We start from the raw sequence: 8,876 nt of genomic DNA on the forward strand, positions 1-8,876 counted from the left end.
AATCGGACCTGATCCCTTTCTGGTTTATGTGGCACAATACCACACTGTGTGATGCATTTCCTCTCAGAGTTTAAAGCACATCAACTTTGTCATAATATACACCAGTATATCATGGTGCAGACACACACACTGATGGACACACCGCAAGACCAATCAACACACACAACACCGCAGCCAATCACCAGTTAGAGCACACTTACTATAAAGACAGAGGGCATCAATTTTCCCGCTCATTCGGGATGCAGCCTCTCAGAAGGACAGAGCTTACAGCTTACAGCACAGATCTTCACCATGTGCTGAGTGCATAGACCATTTATATTAATCCAATATCGTGTTAACCCACAGTGAAAGTATGTTCAACAGTTTCTAGCTTAATAAAATAGTGTTGTACTATTTTAAGTGTTTGTGGCTTGTATGTGTTCCACGGATCCAGAGTACCCAACATATCAAACTTAACAAGCAATAATACATAAAACCAATAATAAAGCATAAACTCATGCACTCATGTGCTGTGATGGTTTAAGCCTTAAAGGAGCACTGGTCCACAACTTTAGATCTAATGGCAGAGTTTCCATTAGATTTGGTTTAAGTACAAAACAACCAAGTATTTCACTGGTGTGGGAAAACATGTAGAGGACACATGTCTTCAATCAAGGTATTCATGAACTCAATGCCTGACACCAAAATTAGTTTTTTGCCCCTGGCTAAGCTGCCCAAAGGTCTGAACGAGGGCACGTAAGGGTAATTTTGACTCCAGACTGTCATTCAACATGTGCAAAGTCATTATACAGCCACCCATTAAATGACACTTTATTTTGGTTTCTATTGGCATTAATGCAAGTGTAAATCAGAAGAGGCGCTTAATGCATGGCTGAGCCAATTACGCATATTCCACACTGTTACCTAAAGACAAAGCTATCTCCACTGTGAATTTGAATTCCCTTTAAAAAATATAGAAGTAAAAAACAGGTATCAGTAAAATGGGGGTGAGACTTCCTCGTCAGGGCTAACCCATCCCTTTTAAAGATCTCCGGAGTCGGCCTGACTGAAAATCCAGTCCAAGATTCCCCATTACCTCATTCAGATGTGCTATGAACCACTTCTCAGTCATCTGATATTCCTTCTGTAATGTTGTCCCAATTCTTTTTTTAAAATTTTAGTACATTCCCATTTAGTATTTGGAACTATTCCAGTTTATTAGTGTCCTGCTCGCATATCACCCTCGTCTTGTGTAATAGGGAAAATGACACCCGGGATTAATGCAAGGCCACTCAACAACATTTAAGGCCAAGCAGATTCTGGTATATCGCTAATATGAGTTAATCAACAAATAGTTATTTTTGTTCTGTTTCCCATTGCTCCCCCTGGGCTGCAGGTGCATGATGAATTATAGCTGCACTTGGTGCCACCTATGCTTACCACAGAATCAGTTTGGATGAACCAAGCCATTCAGCCCATCTATTCCCATTCTTCCTGACTACCATCAATTTAGCTTGGTTGGCTGGACAGCTGGTTTGTGATACAGAGCGAATCCAACAGAATGGGTTCAATTTCTGTACCGGCTGAGGTTATTCATGAAGGCCCTACCTTCTCAACCTTGACCCTCTCCTGAGGTGTGGTGAACCTCAGGTTAAATCACCACCAGTCAGCTCTCCGCCTTGGGAAAGCAGCCCATGGTCATTTGGGACTATGGCAACTTTACTATTTGAAACGCAGGTAAGTTTCCTCTACTCTTCTGGCCAATGTTCATTCTTAAAACTGCATTAAAAGATTACCCAGTCAAATGAATTTGATAATTATGAGCTTTCTTTGTGAGCAAATTGGCTGTTGCATTTCCTACACAAGAGTAGTGACCATACTTCATTGGCTGTAAAACACTTTGGGACATACTGGTGGGCCAGTGGCGCAATGGATAACGCGTCTGACTACGATTCAGGAGGTTCCAGGTTCGGCCCCTGGCTGGCTCAGAGTTCAAATTTTTTTTTAGGGCAGCACGGTAGCATTGTGGATAACAAAATTGCTTCATAGCTCCAGGGTCCCAGGTTCGGTTCCAGCTTAGGTCACTGTCTGTGCGGAGTCTGCACATCCTCCCCGTATGTGCGTGGGTTTCCTCCGGGTGCTCCGGTTTCCTCCCACAGTCCAAAGACGTGCGGGTTAGGTGGATTGGCCATGATAAATTGCCCTTAGTGTCCAAAATTGCCCTTAGTGTTGGGTGGGGTTACTGGGTTATGGGGATAGGGTGGAGGTGTTGACCTTGGGTAGGGTGCTCTTTCCAAGAGCCGGTGCAGACTCGATGGGCTGAATGGCCTCCTTCTGCACTGTAAATTCTATGATAATCTATAATTCTGTGGTTGTGCAAGGATCTATATAAATGCAAATTCTTTCTTTCATATTCAATTGGGTTCAGCTCCCATTCCAATACTTGAGCACAGATATTTACGTAGACACTGGAGTGAAGTACTGAGAGGTTGCTACTCTGTCAGAAGAGCTGCCTTTTGGATGAGGTGTTAATCAAGACTCTGTCTGCTGCCAAGCAGACATAAATAATGTTATAGGGCATTGTTTTGAAGAAGAGCAGGAGAGTTATTCTGTGTCCTGGTCAAACCCTCAATAATAAATATAATAAGAACAGACCATCTGGTCATTATGACATTGTGGTGTGAAAATTGGTTGCCACATTAGCCACATTACATTAATTGCGATACTTTTTTTCTTTCAAAAGAAGACACTGGTGAACAACACCTTTTTTTTATTTGTTCTTTGGGTGATGGCCAACATTTATGTCCCATCCCTTTTTTTTAGAAAATATTTTATTAAGGCATTTATGGTTTTAACACTATTAAACGGAAAGATCCAACAAAGACAAAAAAAATCACAGAACATAGCCTTCCCCCCCCAAACACAGACCCCAACTGACATGGTCCATATAAACACTCCGACTCACGTTTATGTCACATTTCTAATTGCCCTTGAGGTGGTGGAGATCAGTTGCCTCCTTTAAATGCTGCAGTCCTGGGCAGCACGGTGGCGCAGTGGTTAGCACTGCTGCCTCACGGCACTGAGGACGAGGTTCGATCCCAGCCCCCCGCCATTGTCCATGTGGAGTTTGCACCTTCTCCCCGTGTCTGCGTGGGTCTCACCCCCACAACCCAAAGATGTGCAGGGTAGGTGGATTGACCATGCTAAATTGCCCCTTCATTGGGAAAAAAAAGAATTGAGCACTCTAAATTTATATTAAATAAATGCCACAGCCATGTAGGTCTACACACAATGCTGTTAGGGAGTGCGTTCCAGGATTTTGACTCATTGACGATAGAGGAACAGTAATGTAGTACCAAGTCGGATAGCAAGTGATTTGGAGGGAAACTTGAAGGTGTGGTATTCCTCTGCATCTGCTACTCTTGTCCTTCTAGGCAGTAAGCTTCGTGAGTTTGAAAGTTGCTTGAAGGAGCATTGGTGAGTCTCTGCAGTGCTTATGTGATGGTTCCAGTGCACCGATGAAGGGATTGAATGTTTACGGTGGTGGATGGGGTATCAAGCCTTGTTCTGGATGATGTTGAGCTTCTTGAGTGTGTTGGTGCTGCACCCATCAAGGCAAATGAAGAGTATTCCATCACACTCCTGGTTTGTGCCGTTAGATGGTGGACAGGTTTTGGGGAGTTAGGATGTGAGTTGCAAACTGGAAAATTCCCAGTCTCTGATCTGTTCTTATAGCCACAGTATTTATATGGTTGATCCGGTTAAATTTCTGGTCAATGGTATCCTTCAGGATGTTGATAGTGGGGGATTCAGTGATGGTAATGCTGTTGAACTTCATAGAGAGATAGTTAGATTCTCTCTTGTTGGAGATGGTTATTGCCCGGTAGTTGTGTAGCATGAATGTTACTTGCTACTTTTCAAACCAAGCCTGACTGTTTTCCAGGTCTTGCTGCAAGTATGCACAGACTGCTTCAGTTTATAAGCAGTTGTGAATACTGATCACTGTGCAATCATTATTAAACATCCCCACTTTTAACTTTATGATGGAGGGAAGGCCATTGGTGAAACAGCTGAAGTTGTTGGGCCTACGACCCAACATGAGAAATTCCTTCAGCGATGTCGTAAGACTGGGATGATTAGTTTCCATAAACCACAAACATCTTCCTTAGTACCAGGTGCGATTTCAACCAGTGGAGTGGTTTCCCTCACTTTTCATTGACTTCCATTTACCCATGACTCCTTGATGCCATGTTCAGTCAAATTCTGCCTTGGTGTCAAGGGAAATAACTCTCACATCACCTCTTGAGTTCTCTTATCCATGTTTGGACCAAGGTTGTAATGAGCTCTGGAGATAGATACACCAATGTGTTTTATTTTGATCATCTTTAATTTGATATTTAAGGCTGAATACGTGAATGTAAAATATAAAGTCGCCATCGTCCCAGATGACCATAGGCTGTTTTCCCCGTTGAGGGGGAGAGCTGACTGGTGGTGATTTAACCTGAGGATCACCACACCTCAGGCAAGGGGCAAGGTTGAGAAGGCCTCAGCCAGTACGGGAATTGGACCCGCACTGCTGGCTTTGCTCTACATCACAATCCAGTTGTGTAACCAACTGAGCTAAACTGGGCATTCTAAATTTAAAAAGAATAATTGGGCAAAACCTCAGCAGCTACCAGCAAATTCTGTTTAAAATACATACTAGGTAACTTGTGCAAATCCACAGAAAACATGTTGAAAAACTCCCACGCTGTTGTTTTCTTTGTTTATCTCAATTTTGGTAATGGCCATGTCTGATAATTTTGACCACGCAGCTGCAATGACAATAAAATATTTCTCACAGCTATAATTTTTCATTCTTCAAACCAGTTATTAGACCACATGCAAATTAACTACATAGAAACGAGCATTTCTGTATTAGTATCATCTCAAGTTCAAGAATGTGACACATGGTGAGACTAGTCCTTCATGATAAGTATGATGTATTGTGACTGTTATTTAGGATTCTGAGAAAGATGGTTTTTTGAAAAATTTATTCATGAGATGTGAGCGTCGCTAGAAAGGCCACCATTTGTTTCCCAAGATGCATTTGATATGGGGATATCAGTCCTTACCTGATAAGGTCCTAAAGATTCTCCCTGATTCTTTCCCTCGAGATAATGGAGCATCATACTGTGTGAATCTCGGTAAACACAGCCTAGGTTAAGGTTTGGTGAGATTGAGTATGAGACAAGTTGGTGACACCATCATACATAATGACTGGAAAAAGAACAGTCCCACTAGTTCAAGATTCTCTTATGGTTATCCTGCAGGTTCAGTCGGCCTCCACAACATCGCGCAGCAGAGGGGCAATGTGCTGGAGGAGAAGAATGAACGCCAGTCCTCGTCCGACGAGGAGGATGCGGGGGAGGGCGAAGATGGGCAGGACATGGGGCCCAGACAGGCACAGGAGGCCGCACGATATGTGCGCCAGAGCCAACGTGCACGGGATGCTCTGATTGCCTCCAGGTTCACTGACTGGCGGGGTGGGATGATACTGGAAAGGGGCATGGACACCTCATCCCACCTCCACAACCCCCCCTCCACCCCGGTGGTGTGGGGGTGAAGATGGTGTGGAGGTGAGGATAGTGTGCGGGTCGTGTTGGGGGGGGGGGGGTTGACACACGTGGCATGGGGAATCGCAACTCAGCAGGGTCTCACTTTCTCGCCAGTGGCTGACCTCCACCCTGGTGACTTCCCTTTGCTCTTGGCCACCGACCTCGTCCAGGGCCTTCTGCTCAGCCACAGTGAAGGGCCGCAGGTCCGGTCGTCCCCCTCCAATTTTCTCCCTCTCTCGGCGATTATGGGCAGCCTTCTCCTGGAGTAGGGGGTGGGGGGAAATGCCTAGTGTTAGACAGTCCGAAGCATGCAGCACAGGGGGTGAGTAGCTGGTGGTCTCAGTGGCCTGGGCACCTGGCCATGGCGACTGGTATGGATGCCAGCATGTGGTACAGGTTGGGGGTTCGACACCCCTCTGGGTGGGGGAGGGGATTATGGGGTGTGTGGAACGGGGGTTGGTGCCATGGGCACAGTGCTGCCTACTCACCCTGGCCGCCCTGAGGATGTCGTGCAGTTTCTTCCTGCACTGCAGGCCAGTCCAGATGGTGTTACGGATGGTGCTGACCGCCTCTGCCACCTGCACCTAGTCACGGCGAATGGTGGCGGCTAGCAGACTCCTTCCCGGGCCGGGGTACAGGGTGGCCTGCCTCTCCTCCACCGCGTCCAGGAGGGTCTCAAGCTCACCGTCTTGCTGCCATGTTGTTGGCCAGGATGGTGTGTGTGGGGAGTGACATGTGTACATGCGGCTGCAGCTTGTCAGCCTCCTGAGTGTCAATCGCGAATCCGGCAAATCCAGCACTGTTTCTCATTGGAATCGATTGTGCTCCACGTGGCGTCAGCGCGAGCCACTTGCTGAATCGGTACAGGTGCAGCGCCAGGTTTGCTGTCGAATCCTGCCCCGGCGTCAACACTTAGTCTCAGGAACGGAGAATTTCGCCGATCATTTGTAAAGTAAAAACAAGATTGTACTTTTTTCTATACTTGCTTAAATCTCTGAAGAAATGGGAATATATTCAAAACAAAGTTTGTGTGTAAATGTAAAGAGCACATGTTCAACTGAAATTGCTTTAGTTTTCATTAGTAAAATGTAATAATGTTGGAAATATCAGGCACTGGAAACAAAGTTTCAAAGTTTAAAAAAAAGAATGCCGGCCCCAAACAGCCTTTAAATACAAACAATTGGGTGTTCCTGCCAGAAGTGGTGGCAGAGAGAATGTCACACACCCTGCACGTACACTGATGTCACGCACCCTGTAGGGCGCAAAATCATGGAGAAGACATTCCTCCATTTTGTAGCTGCCAGCAAGCAAGCAACAGGACCGTGTGAAGAACTGAAGATGGATTATTTTGTAATAAGGAAGAGCGGGCCAGAGATACACAACATAGGCCAGGATCTCACAACTGAATCTGCAGGAGAGAGCTGCACAGGAGAGTCCATGGTAGGACAAAGTAGCATTGGTGTGAGCTCCAGGGCCTCTGATGAGCACCCCATCAAGAAGAAGCTGTAATCAGGAACAAAACTGTATAAACATGATTTCTCACTCTAGCGATAAGGGACTTTTACATGGGGGGCAGACTTGAAATCCTGGACTGTTGATCTCCAAATTTCTTTCCCTGTCAGTCTGGCCTCAATAAAAGTTGAGACGGATTCGCACGTAAACAGAAGTTATTTATTTAGCTTGCAAGCTTGAATCATCTTACAGAAATGTAACAGGACATCCAGCCTCTTACACTCCAGAAAACGACTGACTAAAAGACAAAGGAATCTCTGCAAAATCAGTTCAAATGGTATCAAGTTTCACATACTCGACGGACATAGGTCAGCCTAGGTCCCTCCTGACCTGTTTAATCTATTCTGATTGGCTCACTTCCAATCCCTTTCTCTGGCCCCTATCAATGCAGCCTCACTCTTATAGACACACCTCTTCCTGCTTTTTCCATGCGGTCTCGAATTCCTTTGTCCCTAACTGCAAGAATCAAAGTGGCTTATTTCTACATTACATTAACTAGTATCTCTAAAGTAACTATTTTATATCACATTCGTCATTCCCTCCTTTTATCATTCCATGATAACCAATGCCCATTCGGGCCGCCCAGCAATGCGGAAAGCCCTATTCCCGACAGTGATATGAGAGACATTCGCCCAGCCACAAAGGAGCTGGAGGCCAGCGTTCAATGGAACGCAAGTGGTGCTATAACAAACGCATTGGCCAGACGCCTGGGTGATATGGCACCTCCTGTCCGTACAGGTGGGAAACAGACATGTTATATTTGTGTCCACCTCTACCAGCAAACAGCCATATCCTTCACTGCTGAAGCAATTCTCGTACGACCGGGAATCCCTATTGGGAGTGAAGTGGCTAGGTATGTACGCCCTCCACCGTCGCAGCCTATCGTACTGTGAATGGGAATTATCCCGAGGGAGGGGAAGGCAAATAGCCGGTGGTGCTGAATCCGGATCGTAAGGAAGAGTGACGTGCTCGGGCAATGGCTCGGAACGCTGACAATGAACCACCGTTTGGGGAGTGCCCCAAAGCGGTGAAACAGAAAATAACCTAGACACCGCTGCGGGGTTTGGGTAGCAGACAACCCGTCCCTGGCCATACAGACGGTGGTAAATCTGGTAGAAGAGATTCATACTACCAGGGTTTTCCTCAGTTTGGCCTTTAATTAACTTAAGTGCATCTCCCGGTAACCTACGTTCTAGCTGTACTTCCCTTCTCACACGCCCCGTCCTCTCTCTAGTCCCTTTCTCTTTCTCATGGTCTCTTCCTACACTCTTCTGACAGCCTGATGTTACATTTATTGTACCACTTTTAACACATCCAAAATCAAATTTACATGTATTCCAAAAACAAGGCAATGTCCATATAATGTTCCCTTCCCATCGCCGGGGCCGGTGCAGCTGCTTCATGACTCCCGCATTCTCCTTAACTTTGATGACCTTCCATGAGTCGATACCATGTCCTCGTATATGGGGGCAGTGAAGAACATCACCTTTGCATAGGTGATGTATCCTTGTAGATTGGTTGGGGCTACACAGATACATAATATTCCCCTTTTCCATGTCCATCGCCAATAACACGCCAAGCGAAGTGAGGCCAAATATCAGACAGACGATGCGTAGCCACTCCATCATGCTCCACACCTGTAAAATAGCACTGGAGAAGGGAGGCAGGTTAGTATCCGACCCTTTACAGTAGTGGAGATGGACTCAATTTACAGTGATGTAGGTGGACCCAAGCACTTCGCCCCTCCACTTTAACTGCTGTGGGGGTGGTAAGGAGAACTTGGAAGGG

At 45.9% G+C, this 8,876-nt stretch overlaps 1 non-coding gene across 1 annotated transcript; it reads left to right on the forward strand.

Annotated features, from left to right (window-relative positions):
- The first annotated feature begins 1,894 nt into the window (after window positions 1-1,894).
- Window positions 1,895-1,967, forward strand: trnar-acg (transfer RNA arginine (anticodon ACG)). Its single transcript has one exon. It is a non-coding gene; the product is annotated as a tRNA-Arg (tRNA).
- The last annotated feature ends 6,909 nt before the right edge of the window (window positions 1,968-8,876 follow it).

This window comes from Scyliorhinus torazame, chromosome 11, assembly GCF_047496885.1.
Source record: "Scyliorhinus torazame isolate Kashiwa2021f chromosome 11, sScyTor2.1, whole genome shotgun sequence".
In the NCBI taxonomy this organism is placed as follows: domain Eukaryota; kingdom Metazoa; phylum Chordata; class Chondrichthyes; order Carcharhiniformes; family Scyliorhinidae; genus Scyliorhinus; species Scyliorhinus torazame.